The sequence below is a fragment of the Acomys minous genome (genome assembly GCF_964271855.1).
Source record: "Acomys minous genome assembly, chromosome: 13".
Taxonomy (NCBI): Eukaryota; Metazoa; Chordata; class Mammalia; order Rodentia; family Muridae; genus Acomys; species Acomys minous.
The window spans coordinates 81,860,230-81,875,761 of NC_140495.1; the positions used below are offsets into that span (position 1 = coordinate 81,860,230).

At 46.5% G+C, this 15,532-nt stretch overlaps 1 protein-coding gene across 2 annotated transcripts in view; it reads left to right on the plus strand.

Moving 5' to 3' along the window:
* The window catches only part of KIF6 (kinesin family member 6), a 284,573-nt gene that overhangs the window by 169,524 nt on the left and 99,517 nt on the right, over positions 1-15,532 (plus strand). The window lies entirely within an intron of this gene.

Below are 15,532 nucleotides of genomic sequence, written 5' to 3' on the forward strand. Positions count from 1 at the left end.
TGCCTTGAGATGCTCTCTGCATCCCTCCTTCCTCTAACTCTTATTCTGTATGATTTCTAGTCCTCCTCATGTCTGGGTCAAAGGCAATTGCTGCAGGAAGTGCTTTTGGCATCAGCACTTTGTCGTAAAGGAGAAAGCGGTGTCAGAAAGGTCCCAGTGTGTCCTCACAGGGTACATAGAAGCTTCAAGGTGGCCACTGGAACCATCCTGTGTCCATTGACTAGTCTTTGTGTACTGGCTGTCTTCAGAAAAGAATCTTGCTGTTGAGTCTCCTCAAAATGCTGAGGCCCAGAAGGCACTGACCTCTGCTATTTATGTCCAGCCACATTGCTAGAGCACATGAGTGATGTCAGGACATGGGTACATAGTAGCACCCATTCCGGTGACCTAGTGTGGACCCAAACCTTAGAATCTCTTCCTGAAGAAATTCTGAGGTAGCAAAATTGATGTTCAGCTTTGGATTCATCTTGGTAGGATGCGAATGAACACTTGTTACTGACAGCTTCAGTTGAATTAAGTTGCTGAGAAATAAAGCCGGTCCTTAGAGAGACCTACGGTGTGATCACATTTCTATCATAATTTGTTGGTATTTTAAAACTTGTAAGAGTCATTGACTCAGAAAGGCCATAATGCTCTTCTTACAGTAAGCCGGCATGCCACTGCCACTTGCAGTAAATTATTTAACTCTTTCATTGCTTCATATTTTATTATCACTGTTACTCTGCTGTAGACTTGCAGTCATAAATGGGAACTTGTAGTTCACCTTCCTGGCAGTAAATACAGACACAAATCATGTAAAGTGATTTTTCTCTCAGGCTTCCTCTTGAGTGCTTTGCCTATATCGCAAAGCAAATAATCAGATATTAACAAGAAAGCCAAATAAAAGTAATTGCCTTCTTATTAATGTTGCTGGGTTATTATAAAAATGCAAATGAAAAAGATCACACACTGAAATGAACCAGACTCAAAGTCAATCCAACTCAAGTCACTCCTGTGGTGTTAGAGTAGACATAGAAACCGAAGCTTCATGTTGGATTTTTGTACTTTCCCTTGCTACTCTTTCAGAGGACCAAGTTCAGTTCCTAGCACCTAACACGAGGAGGCATAAAGCCACTTAACTCCAGTTCTAGGAGATCTGATGCCCTCTTCTGGCCTCTAAGAGAAATGCACTCACATACACAAATCCACACATAAACACAGTTTGTTTTTTTATTTTTTTAATATATTTTATTAATTCATATTACATCTCAATTGTTATCCCATCCCTTGTATCCTCCCATTCCTCCCTCCCTCCCATTTTCCCCTTACTCCCCTCCCCTATGACTGTGACTGAGGGGCACTTCCTCCCCCTGTATATGCTCATAGGGTATCAAGTCTCTTCTTGGTAGCCTGCTATCCTTCCTCTGAGTGCCACCAGGCCTCCCCATCCAGGGGACATGGTCAAATATGGGGCACCAGAGTTCGTATGAAAGTCAGACCCCACTCTCCCCTCAACTGTGAAGAGTGTCCTATCCACTGGATAGATCTGGGTAAGGGTTCAAAGTTTACTGCACGTGTTGTCCTTGGCTGTTGCCATAGTTTGCGCCAGACACCTAGGCCCAGATCTGCCCATCTTAATGTTCTTCTTATAGGTTCCTAGGACCCTCTGGATCCTTCTATTTCTCCCATTCTCCCATGCTTCTCTCACCTAGAGACCCAATAGGATGTCCTCCCCTCTGACCCACTTTCCTGGTGAGTGAATACTTTCATGGGACATGCCCCTTGGGCTAGTGTCCAGATATAAGTGAGTATATACCATTTGAGTCTTTCTGCTTCTGGGTTAACTCACTCATTATGATCATTTCTAGTTCAATCCATTTGTCCACAAACTTCGGGAACTCCTTGTTTTTAATAGCTGAGTAGTATTCCATAGTGTAAATGTACCACAGTTTCTTTATCCATTCTTCTACTGAGGGACATTTAGGCTGTTTCCAGGTTCTGGCTATTATGAATAAGGCTGCTATGAACATGGTTGAGCAAATGTTCTTGTTGTGTATTGGCGCATCTTCAAGTCCAAGTAGATCAAAGACTTCAACATAAAATCAGAGACACTAAGTCACTTAGAAGAAAAAGTGGGGAAGAGCCTGGAACACATTGGCACAGGACACAACTTCCTGAACAGAACTGCAACAGCCCAGGCCTTAAGGTAACCAGTTAATAAATGGGACCTCATGAGGCTGAGAAGCTTCTGTAAGGCAGGAGACACTGTTAACAGAACAAAACAACAGCCTACAGACTGGGTGAAGATCTTCACCAACCCTACATCTGACAAAGGTCTAATATCCAAAATAATAAAGAACTTAGGAAACTAAACACCACCAAACCAAATAACCCAATTGAGAAATGGGGCTCAGAACTAAACAGAGAATTCTCAACAGAAAAATATCAAAAGGCAGAGAAACATTTAAAGAAATGTTTAACCTCCTTAGTCATCAGGGAAATGCAAATCAAAACAACTCTGAGATTCTATCTTACACCCATCAGAATGGCTAAGATCAAAAATTCAAGCGACAACACATGCTGGCGAGGATGTGGGGAGAAAGGAACACTCCTTCATTGCTGGTGGGAATGCAAACTAGTACAGCCACTTTGGAAATCTATCTGGTGCTATCTCAGAAAACTGGGAATAGGGCTTCCTCAAGACCCAGCTATTCCACTCCTTGGAATATATCCAAAAGATGCTCCAGCACACAACAAGAACATTTGTTTTCTTATTTTTTAATGAAAGAGAACGTGAACATCTCCTAGACAACTGAGATTGACCTCTGGCCGCCTGTTGTACATGAGGCATGAACACACACAGAGTCAGTCAGACAGACAGACAGACAGACAGACACACACACACACGTTACTGTTGACACTTACATATGTTTTTATACTTACCTGTGGTTACATCTCAAAAAACAAATACTAGAAGTAACAAAAAATGAAAGACAATAAAAGCCAGGATCATAAATAAATTCTGACTTGAAGAAAGACAAAATGTAAATCCTATAATAATATTTTTGGAGACAGGGTCTTACCATGCAGCCACTGACTATCCTAGAACTCAACATGTAGACCAATCGAGCCCCAAACTCCCAGAGATCCACCTGCCTCTGCCTCTGCCTTTGCCTCTGCCTCTGGAGTGCTGGAACTAAAGGCCTTTACCTGCCAAGCCTGACAAGGTCCCACTTCTTAAATTTTCTAGAGGGTTTGCTTGGTTTTGTTGTTGTTGTTTAGTTGGTTGGTTTTTTGGGGGGGGGAGCTTTTTGTTTTCATTTTTTTCAAGACAGGGTTTCTCTGTGTAGCCTTGGCTATCCTAAACTTGCTTTGTAGACCAAGCTGGCCTCAAATTTTCAGCCATCCCCCTGCCTCTGCCTTCCCAAGTGCTGGGATGAAAGGCATGCGCTACCACACCTGGTTCCTCCTCTTAAGTGTTCACAGAACATTCCAACATCAGTGCCCTGGGAGCCACGTCTTTATAGGGCCTTTGATGGTGATGGGGTGCAGGGGTATGCCCTCAGATTGCACTCAAACCATAATAGTCTTCTAGGGGAGTGCTTCCTGTTGTCTGCTGTGAACCCTGGACCCTGCCTGTCCAGATTCAACTCTCACAGTCGAGTTGCTCAGTCTTCGGCAATAAATACAATCTCCCTCATAGGATCATTGTAGGGATTGGAGGATTTGAACAATATACAGCCCTGGACCATGCAGAACCTAGAGGAAGTGCTATTTCGGTGTCCATTTCTTTTACCATCTTTCCAAGGTGTGCTGATAACTCCTCACCCAACTGGATCTGGGCCCTGCCTCTCTGTTCCTCTTCTACATGGCCGAGGGGCCAGCAGCTTTGATGACTGTGTCCCTCTGAATACTGGTTGTTGGTGAGGAAGATCAGGGTTTTTTAAGAGGGGCATAATAGAGAATGCACTTCTGTGTGCATACGTGGGAAGGCTAGAAGACAACCTTGTTTCTTAGGTGTCACCTACCTTTTTATTTTTCAGGCAGGGTCTGTCTCTGTCCAGTGAGCCCTAGGAGTCTGACTCTACCCACACCCTTACATCCCTACACCCCAACCCCTATATCCCTATGACCCTATACCCCCACACCCCTATACCCCTACACCTCCAGTCCTGGGATTACAAACATGAACCACCACAGCCAGCCTTGTTCTTTTTTCTTTATAGGTTCCGGTGCCCAGCCCCTGTATAAATCACTCTGTTACTTTCTATTTATGTGGCCCTAAGTGCTGGTGCTCACACAAGATCAAGAGGCCCCAAGCTTCCAGGAACTAATATCCAAATGAGTCAAGAAGGCACTTTTTGAGGACTAAAAGGGAATCAAAACATAGTGAGAGGGGCTCGAGAGGTGTCTCAGTGGTTAAGAGTTCTTACTGCTCTCACAGAGGCCCTGGGTTCAGGTCCTGCAGCTCACAACCACCTATGACTCCAGCTCCAGAGATCCTGGTCTCTGCAGAGCCTCCCTGCACGTGGTGCACAAACTAACACAGAGACACATAACAAAGATAAAATAAATCTTTTTAAAGAGGCAATGCAAGGAGATAAAGAGTGATAAACACGAAGGGGTGGTTTTGCAAGATGTCCTGTGGGAAAGTGCCAAGTAGCGGCCTGGAGGTCCTGCTGGTTAGATTTGGCAGCAGTGGCTTCCCTAGAAGACGAGACTAGAAGACGAGAGTCCCGAAGTGAGGAGAGGCAGAGATGGGGAAAGTGATGGTGCAGGCTGTCTGTCCACTTGGCTCCTGTATTTGAAAGGCTGGGAAGTGTCTCTGTGCATGCAGACCCACTCTTGCATTGGTAGGCAATGCAGATGAATGCAGAGGCAAGCAGCACCAAGCTGCATCCAGGCTGCTCAGTGTGGGGTTCACACACTCCCTGGGAGCCGTCAGTCATCTCTATCAATCAACAGTGTTTCCCTTATCTAAATAATGAACCTCAAGGTTTTAATGTGGCACTGGCCTGTCTACATTTCCAAGCTTTCTCTGCCAGCCCGTATCCCTCCACTTCTTCCACACAGTCCTGTCCCACACTGCTCTTTTCTCTGCCTCCCCACCTTCTGTATTGGTCCAAACAGGATGCATGATCCCTGGCCCTACATCCTTACAGTACTAGTTTTGTGTTGCTTCTTCTATGGCCCTTTATCGATTTATGCCTCGCCTTTGCCTTACTTGACACCTCACCGAATGTGGGGATGGATTTATTCACAGGGAAAAACCTCCTCTCCTTTAGGTCTTCCACAAAACATCGCCTGCTCAACAAATATCTGTAGCTTTTCTATCCGCGGGGCATCTGCTGTCACGTAGGCCTTATAAAGGAGATAAGTTGAATTCTGGTCCCTGAAACATAGAGTAGGAAGCTGAGCCAGGCCGCTTGGGCCGGGCACACCTGTGGCAGATTATGTTAAATACTCAAGCAGCGGGAGCAGCAGTTAAGCCCACCAGAGCATGCCTCTGGGTGATGGGCCCCCATCTTCATCACTATCTGCCTCACCTTCTCACAGGAGCATTTTCCCACCAGCCCGCTCCTCATCCTCCATGAGCTAAGAAATACGAATCCTGTCTCGTTCTGTTTATCTTTTGTCCTTGGCTCCTGGCACTCTGGCAGAAACCAGTCAATGTGTTTTTGGAATGAACAGAGCAGCAAGCGGTCACTGAGAAATGTCGCTTTCAGACACCTTGTCTTATGGGGGGGGGGGGCTGTCTGACTTCATTTAGGGATCCTGAAACAGCGATAGGCTGCCTTCTGCTTCCCTTTTCTCTTAGGGCTAATACCCTGCTTTTTACAGTTATGGGGCCTTCGGCTTTCACCTCTGAGTCATGAATAGAGGTCTGGAAGAGCGCTGGGATGCTTAAGTGGCTGCTCCCTCGGGGTTAGTCTCAAGCTGCAGATCTCTCTCAGATCCTGCTTCCACCCGTGGGTTTCCCATCGCTAGCACGAGGACAAGAGGAAGCCTTTCACAGCATCCGTCTGTAGAAAGAACTTGGCGTGTCAGGAAAAGGTCCACCGTGGCACGTTGATCTCTTGTGTGCTAGGTGGGAAATCTTTAGAATTGCTATTTCCTCATAAAGCTGAATGCAGAAAGCAGAGGTGGAGCTGTGTGGGGGTTGGGCACCCTCTCTTCCCAGAGAGGGAAGAAAGGATGGAGGAAGGGAGAGCAGTCAGGGGAGGGCATGTACAAAAGGGTTTCCAGGCAACCAAGAGCCAGGTTTCTTGACCCGATTTGTGTACCAGCCAAATGTTTTCTTGACTATTTCTCCTTGGTGCTGCCCATAAGGCCCTTCTTAGTCCCTCCCCACAAAAGCATCCAGAAAGAGCTGGAGAAAGGGGGGTGGGGGAATCTCAAAGCTCTGCACGACTTTATGAAAATCCCATTTTCTTCTGCACTAAGGAGGGAGGCAGATGAAACACAAGCACTCTTGACAGGAGTCCAAGATGGTGTATTAGCTAGCTCCCTTCTCCTGTGGCTGTGACAGCTTACTGACCAATACAGCTTAAGGAAGGAAAGTTGGAGGGTGCGGTCCACTGGGGCCAGGAAGGGATGGCCACAGGCTCTCAAGGCAGCTGTCATCTTGCGTCCCCAGTCAGGAAGCAGAGAGAGATGAATGCTGGTGCTTAGTTGCATTCTTCTTTTTTGCTCAGTCTGGAAAACTCCACCCCCTTGGGATGGTGCAGCCCACATTTGGAGTGTGCTTTCCTGTCCCTCAGAGTTTTGTTTTCATGATAATTATAAATCCCATCAAGCTGATGGTAGGATGAACCATCATGGCCTGGCTTTGCTTGCTGTTTTTGTTATTCCTATTCCCTGTTTATTTATAAAACAAAACCCCATGACAAGGGAATGGAAAGCCCCAGATGGAGAAAGAAGGGGCCTGGGCTCTGGTTCTTGGATGGTAAGAAGATGATTAGCCACTTTCTACCCCAGCCTAGGGTTTGACTTCCATGTCTATAATACAGTGTGCAGATAGCAAACCTGCAGGAAGTAGCCATCCTGCTCTAAGCCCACAGGGACATCTACGATGGTCTCTAGCACTCTCTCCTATGAGCTGGACCAGACTGCTTAATCTTTCTCGGTGGGAATTTAGGCAGCCACCACCAATAGATGGGAGGTATGAGGCCTCAGGATGGAACTCTGGTCATTCCTCACACTTCCCATTTGTAGTTAGGTCACTAATACTGTCTTATCATTGACATCAGGAGCCCCAGAGACACTAGTAACCATCACCATCACCCCAAAGCTTCACACTAAGAGGAAGAATCCGAGGTGTCCCTGACTCTTCCCTTCCTTACTCACCTTCTTCCATCCCTAGCCTCTGATGGAGCCCAACACTCAGCAGGTACCCTGAAAGGAGCTGGCTTTTATTGGATTTCAATATTTGCCCTTCTCCAGTTTTCAGGCTTTGAGAGGCTCTTTGTCCTATTATGCCCTCCCACTGAGGACCAAGGCTTCTATGTGCCCTAAAGCTACAACCCTCAAAACTCCTTAAAGGCTGTGTGCTCCCTGTGTGCTCCCTACTTCTCACCATCTTGAAGCCATGCTGTGCTCCGCACCAACTGAGCAGGTGGTTCACTCACAAACCCTGAGTTACATATTGTAGTTTCTGGGGTTCCTCCTGGCAGTGGATCATGTGACAGCAGCCTTCCTTCAGGCTCTTACTTCATGGTGCTCATACAGGGAATAGAAGGCTGGGACAGTCAGTGAGGGCGAGTCTTCTTCGTCAGCTTTAGTTGGAATCATGTAGGAGACCCCTGGGCATGTCTGAGAAGGTTTTTCCTGAGATGTTTAGCTGGTCACACTAGTATGTGTGCTAGGGTCCTCGTCTGATAAAAAGGTGACACTAGGAAAGCACCATCAGTCTTCTCCCTCTGCGCCCGACCCATAGACCCATGACCAGCCAGCCACCTTACACTCACACTGTCCCACCACGAGGGACAAAATCTCCTTCAAACCACCAGCCTGAATAGGCCCTCCCTCCCTTAAATTGCTCTCATTGGGTATTTTGTCAAAGCAACAAGAAAAAGTAACTCAAGAAGAGCCACGATGAGCTTAGCCAAATGGAAGCCAAGGAGGCTTGCTGCAGACCTCCAATGGCCAACGTTAAGTTGATCAGGTGGGCGAGACGAATCTGTGGAGAGCCTTAAAAGCCAAACAGAGCTGTTTCAATTTGATGCAGAGACATAAGGAATCATTTCTGGCAATCTGTCCAGCGTGGTCTGAGGGAAGAGGAATCTGGCAAGGGTTTATGGGAGAAACTGGAGACGGACAGAGCAGTTCATCTATCCCTTGAGGAGTTTCAATTTAACTAGGAAACGAGGAGGCATGTGCTCTGTGCCGACCATGGGACATGCATGTTCCTCCGTACATTTAAAACAATGTCTTTATATTTTGAAGAGGTGCTGTGTCCACATGGTTCTTAAATCAGCACTGTAGCACAAAGTATTCAAGGAGGGGTCTGGTCCATGCTTTCCCAGGCTAGGGTTGTGCCTCTCCCAACAATGCCACTGCCACTACTAAAGACTACTATATACCCTTGGGCTTGTTTCCTAAGCTTACTGGCACAAACTGTATTAGTCAGGGTTCTCTGGAGGAACAGAAACAGTAGGATGAGCATATGTGTGTGTATGTGTGTGTCTACATTAAAGAGTTCATTAAGTCAGCTTTAAAATAGTAATGACAGCAGAATTACACCTGGAGAGCTGCTGGTCCCTTGTCCACAGTGGGTTTGGAACCGCTGGTCCTGATGTCAATGGAGGGGTCAACAACAGAGCAAATTAACCAGGCAGGGCAAGAGGGAAGCCAGGTGCACAAAGGCAGGGTGATCTTCCTCCCACTGCACCCCTTTTACCTGGGCAGACACCAGGAGTGCAGCCTGAAACCCCTCGGGTCTTCTCACACCCACCCAGGCCATCTGGACCCTTCTGAGGAGGCTCCCTAACTGGGGTTAAAAGCTTCTAGAGGGACTAGGGAGATGGTGCCCAGAAGGTCAAAGCCAGGCATGCCTGCAGCCCTGGCACAGTGGGAGGAAGCAGGGACAGGAGTGTTAGTAGGACTTGCTGGCCACCCCTCTAGCTCCAGTTTAAAGCAAAGACCCTATTTCAAAACAATAAGGCTGGGAGTAATAGAGAAGATGGCCAGCATCCTCTACCAGACTCTGTGCATACGTATGGACAGGCACTTGCACACATATGTGCTAATACTCCACACATATACACACTCAAACATAGGCCTTGTGTATTCTTCACATTTTTAAAATATTTATTTAATGAGCATTTTGTGTGTGTGTGTCGGGGTCTATTTAAGTACATACATGTTTGCAGTACTGCTGGAGGCCAGAAGGGGGCATCAGATCCCCCTGGAGCTGGATTTATAGAGAGTTGTGTGAGCCAGCCAGTATGGGTGCTGGAAACCAAACCCAGCACCCATGGAAGAGCGGCAAGCACTCCTAACCAATGAGCCATCTCTCTAGCCCAGTTTTTTCACACATTCATTTGTCAAATGCGATATATTCTGTTATGTGGAGAGGTAGCTCCCAAATAAGAAATATGGTTTTAACACTATTTTGTGCTATTATAGTGTTAGGGGAAAATCGTGTCTTCATATTATTCTGTTCATATTGAATAGCACTTTGTAAGTTGATATATATTCATAGACTAAAGTATACTCATTTCACAGTCTAGATGCATTTATAATTTTATGGAGATTCTGGGATTACCCTCTTTGGGACTCTTTTGCTGATTATTTGCATTCCCACCGTCAGTAGCTGGGGCTGCCTGCTTCCCCATAGCCCTGCTGACACATTGGCTTATCAATCTGATGGGCTTTCTAGTCTATTAGGTAAAATCTTTATGCAGCCCTAATGTGTTTTCCTCTTATTATGAGTGAAGCTGTGCATTTTTTTCACATGTTTATGAGCCCGGTGAATTCCAGTCCCCCTGGCTTGGGGAGCCGTCTTCATCATCTCTGCATCCCTCCCAGAACCTTCCCAGATGCCCCACTGCAAAGCAGAGTTTCAATCCAGATTTGTAAATCCAATAACTGTTTGTGTGTGTAAGTAGATAAATGATGGAATAAGAGCCCATGTGATTGGAATTGTAAATCTTAGCGTGATCCTTCCCTCAAGGAGTATGAAAACAGTAAGCTCACAGCCCTCGTAAAGTGAGTGTGTACATGTTCAAAGGGCAGGTACATGCAGCACTCCAAGCAGGAATCAATATTTGCCGTAAGCTGAAAATACGAAAAATCTTACTTGAAACATGTTGGTCGCACCCAGGAAAATGAGGAAGGGGAAGTCAGAACGTCAGAACCCCGTGCCTCTTTACAGTGGCATTGTCTTCATCTGAGGGAGCTTAGGAGCTGCTACTAATTGAGCAGTTCTCTTCGAATGAGTAGGCCAGGAGGAACTAGCTAACACCCTGACACGCAAGCCCTGGCTCCTCTGGGCCCTGCTTCCCAGCATCACATCATCGGAGGTTGGATGCCATGGTTGGAGTGTCAACCCTGAGCCTCTTTGCTTCTGAGTTGTGTGTGTGTTGAAATGTGTGCTGAGAACCCACCCATTTTGGAGACAGACAAGAATGGGCTCAGATAGGTTGGGTGACTTTCCTACACTCATGAGCATCTCAAAGGGGAACCTAGACTTTGACTGAGACTGCCTGAGTTTTCAGCATTTATTTTCTCAACTTACTGTAAAATTAAAACTGAATTGAAGACATTTTGGCATGAAGTGCAGCAAGAACCTTGTTCTCATTCTGAAGAGCAAAAAAACATCCTAATACGACGCTCATGGTCCTCTACATCAGGAGTTCCCCTGGCTCCATCTGCAGGGATTGTGGGTAATTTGTGGGCTGGCTGAGTACCCGATTCTGTGCCTTAAGCCACTATATACATATCACAACTCTTGGTTCTCATCGAGTTTATTGTCCTGCCACGTGTTCTCTGAGATGAGTAGATACACATAAGTCCATAGCCCCTCACAGGAGAAGCTGACAGATCATTTCAGCACTGGGTGCCTTTATGACCAGCTACCAGCAATGAACTACTCAGAAAACACAAGCTTTCTAAGATGCTCCGCAAGTAAACAAGATCTGCTAGGTGTGGAAGCAAAGTCAAGGCCAGCCTGGGCTGCCTAGTGAGACCCTGTGTCAAAGAAAACAAGCAGTGGGGCTGATCCTCAGAGTGTTTGCCTCTGTGTGTACAGGGCCAGAGGTTCCACCAGTGGAGGGGGAAAGGAGAGTGGGGGGGAGGGGGAGAGGAAGGGGGAGGGAGGCAGGGAGGGAAGGAGGGAGAGAGGGAAGGATTTATAGTCCTAATGGTTCCATCTCCACAGATCCTCAATTAGAAAAATAGCCTTCACAAGGTAGAAGAGTGGCTTTAAGAGTAAACATGTTAACCCAGACACACGATTACTTGCTCTTTCTTCCTTGTGTATGCACATGTTCTGCAACCAACGATCTTTAAATATTTCATAGCCTTAGAGATAACTTTCTCTTTAAACATCCCCTTGTCAAAGACCCACTCCGGGTCCTCGCCTCCTTTCAGATAATAGCTTTTCTACAGACTCACACAGAAATAAGAAGAAGCCCCTGAAGGACTCCACGTCTATTTCTTATTTCTAAAGATTGGATTTTTCCAGAGACCAAATAAAGAGCAGAAGTGGGAGGTGTTGTCACGGCCACAATCATGGTCTCAGATCCAAACTCGAATGAATTTTCCACAAAGAAAATTATTCATTGAAAAATATGTGGCCCAAGTTTCCACCATACTCAAAGGGCCAAATTAATCCCTGAAGCTCCGCACCAGAGGGGAATAAAGATAGAAGTCGGTGAGGAACGAGTGCGCCTGGCATTGGTGTCTGTCTCACCCTGACCGGTACAGCAAGTAGTCATACAGCCCGGACTTATGGGAAGTGAAGTGTTACAAAATAAAGGAGATTTTCAGGTAAAGTAAAATTCCGAGTTTATCGCTTTCTTTCCTATTTTAACCAGTTTTGATAAACATCACTCTAAAAATCTAGTGCATACTTCTCTGTCACGCTAAGGAGAACATAGCGCTCTACAGCATTTAGTCTCTTCCTGATGACCCACAAGGAGCAGGGGATTGAAAGAACTCAGAGAGACAGTACAAACACAGACCTGAGGAGATGTGGAAGTGGCTCAGTGGGTAAGACAGCTTCCTGTACACGCCCGAGGACCTGAGTTTGAAACCCCAGCACTCCCATAAAAATCCAAGTATGGCTGCAGGTGCTCTCACCCCAGCACTGGAAAGCAAGGACAAGTGGATCCTGACAGCTAGCTGGTCTGTCCCCTAGGAGACAAGCTTCAAGCCTGGTGAAGGACTTGCCTCAGGAAAATAGGCAGAGAGTGATGAAAGAGACAGCTGACATCTGTTCTGTCCTCTGCACACATGTGCCACACACACATAAACACACTAATGCAGTAAACCCACAGTGCTGCTTAGATCCTCCATTAAATAATAAGTGAGTGGAACGGTATGGACCTTGGTGTTTCTTGCACCTGTCCCTCGAAGCTTGCAGACCCGTGTCTCTCTCTAAGTTGATCTTGTGTTATACTCTCAGCCCGTACTGTTTGCTATGTGATTACCTAGGATGTAGTGCTTGGTACATATTGGAAAATGACCAACAGTGTTGTGACCAGAAAGTCTATTGGTGTTATAATTGTAGAAGATTCGAAACAAAAGGAGTCTGCTGATTTCCAGGAGAGTCTGTTACCTGGCCAGGGCTCACCCTCAGGAGCAGAAAACCTGAGTATTGATTTTTCAATGAGGTCAAGAAGGTCCAGGCAGGTAAAGAACTTAGAGAGAGTAAATATGTGTATGTTTGTGTATGTGTGTTCTGAAGTATGCATTTACCTGCATATTTGTATATGTATGTATGTGTTTGTGTCTCTGTATTTGTATGTGTGTGTATGGATATATGTGTGTATGTTTGTGTCTTTGTATATGTGTATTTGTGTGTATGTGAATGTATATATGTATCTGCACATTTATATATGTATGTATATGTCTGTGTCTTTGTATATGGTTGTGTGTGTGTGTGTGTGTGTGTGTGTGTGTGTAGGGAATATTGTAATTGGTAGTTGTTTTGATTTTGCTCTTATACAGAATGTCCCCAAATCTGCTTGATTCCCTTCAGCAGTTGGCACGGTCCATGAATTTTGTCTATTAGTTGTGACTTTGTTTAGTTCCCCAGCGATACAAAAGACAAGAATAACCCCACAAAATATATCGGGGTCATTGGCCTTTTTCCACCCAAAGGGCACAATTGGTAACTGCATCTCTCCCCAGGGACATGAATGCTCTGTCTCGAGAAGGAAGAACAAAATGCCAGCAGGCAAGGAGGGGAGGAGCCTGCCATGGGACAGAGCAGGCAGGGAGCATGGGGGAGCATGGGGGAGCATGGTGAGTGGCCGCTAGTGTGGACTGAGGTGAGCTAGGAGGCGGCTCCAAAGGGCTGTTTCACTGCGGAGCTGAGAGGAGAACCTGCACTTCAGTGACAGAAGAAAGAGAATTGCTAAGAAAGCAGTGCCAGGGGACAGATTGTGTGACAAGGAAAAAAAGGCAATGTTGTAGAGGGCTGGGACGGGGACATTTCAGGTACCAGGGTCCCCGACTTTCAGACCACAGTCAGAATATTTGTTGTCATGGAGGAAGCTTCGACTTCCTGTCCCTTCTACCTTCCTTGGTGTCTGTTCTTTTTGTTTTGTTTTGTTTTTGTTTTTGTTTTGTTTTGTTTTGTTTTTCAAGACAAGGTTTCTCTGTGTAGCTTTGGCTGTACTAGACTCACTTTGTAGACCAGGCTGGCCTCGAACTCACAGCAATCCACCTGCCTCTGCCTCCCAAGTGCTGGGATTAAAGGCATACACCACCATGCCCACCTTGGTGTCTATTCTTTCTCTGGAAGAGCCATGTGAGCCTCTCTGCAATTCAGGCACTTGGTGAGCAACTCCAGCCCTTTCCCTGGAGCTAAAGTAGTTCCACGTGCAGTAATACAGAGATTGGCATTACTCGTGTCTTCTCTACCTGGGCTGCCTGTAGATACACTAGGAGAGAACTGCCTTCCGCCCCTCTGATAACATTGAGGGGCCCTTTGGATATCCTGCAATTGCCATAGACACACATATGCTGAACACTTGTGGATGAAGGGAGGGCCTCGGAAATGACCAGAGATCAGTAAAACCCAAGACATTGAGTGTCTGGTTCCAGCCACGTAACCAGTGTCCTTGTCCCCAAAAAGGAATTTGTCGGATCCGCGTGGAGAGAGTTCAGGGAGCCTGCAGTCATGGTCAGAGCAGAGGGCAGAGTGTGGCCCACAGAGGTGACAGGAAGAAGGGTTTGGAACAAGAGATGAGCCAACAAATGTAGCTGCAGCAAGCAGGGAACATGGAGGCTATAAAGGCAAGACGCCACAGGGAAAGGGGACAGGAGAAGAGGAAATGAAAGCATAACGCAGGGGTATCACGTTGCACGTGGCCTTTAAAACACTTCCAGATTGCATCCTGGACGGTTGTGCCTGACCCAGGACTCTCAGACTTCTGGCAAACTGGAGGCCTTTGCTTCATCATCTTAGCCTCGTAACACCAAATCATAGCTCCATGTTAAGTTTTACTAGTCAACTTGCGTGAAAAGGTCATAGGGAACAAAAAGGGCTCTATGGCATTCTGTTAAGGGGAAAGTCTGATCATCTTGAAACAATATGGTCTTAAAGGAGCTCGTGGTAAGAAGAGCAGTGGAATAAAGGAAGTACAGGCTGTGGGCCCTGTTATTCCGTCAGATGTATTTGCATACTGGGAAAGGTGTTCTCTCTCTCTCTCTCTCTCTCTCTCTCTCTCTCTCTCTCTCTCTCTCTCTCTCTCTCTCTCTCTCTCTCTCTCTGTCTCTCTCCTACCCCCGCCTCAGCTTTGCAAGTGCCTGGGTAACAGGTATGCATTGCCACATCTAGTGTAGCGTGGTTCACACTCACACTCGCAGAGGAACGGGTAGCGTTAATGTTTCACTACCGGTGTTTGGCTTGCAGGGAAACGTAGCAAGACCTGGCAATTGACCATTTCCCTTTAAGTGAAAAAATGATGTATTTCACCTCTGCCCCATCCCTAAGATGTGTTGTTTTCACAACCTGAACTGTGAGCACTCAAAATCTTCCTCAGCACCTGGAGGGCATGCAGGGGCTCCCTCCTGATCCCACATCTGGGCCCCAAGGCTGATGTGAAGGACCATCACCTGGCAGATTCCACTTCGGAGTGAGCAGACTGCTGCGTGGAGGATAAGCCGTTAGATGCCGAGTTAGTTGTTTCTTTAATTGCTGTGACCAAGCGCCAGGCACAAAGCACTCTAAGGAGGAAGCATTTATTTTGGCTCATGCTTGGAGGAGATGCAGTACCTCGTGATGGGGAAGCAATGATGATGGAGTAGCCGGTCACACAGTGTCCACAGTCCCGAGGCAGAGAGATGGATGCTGGTACTCCAATGGCTTTTTCAGTTTAAC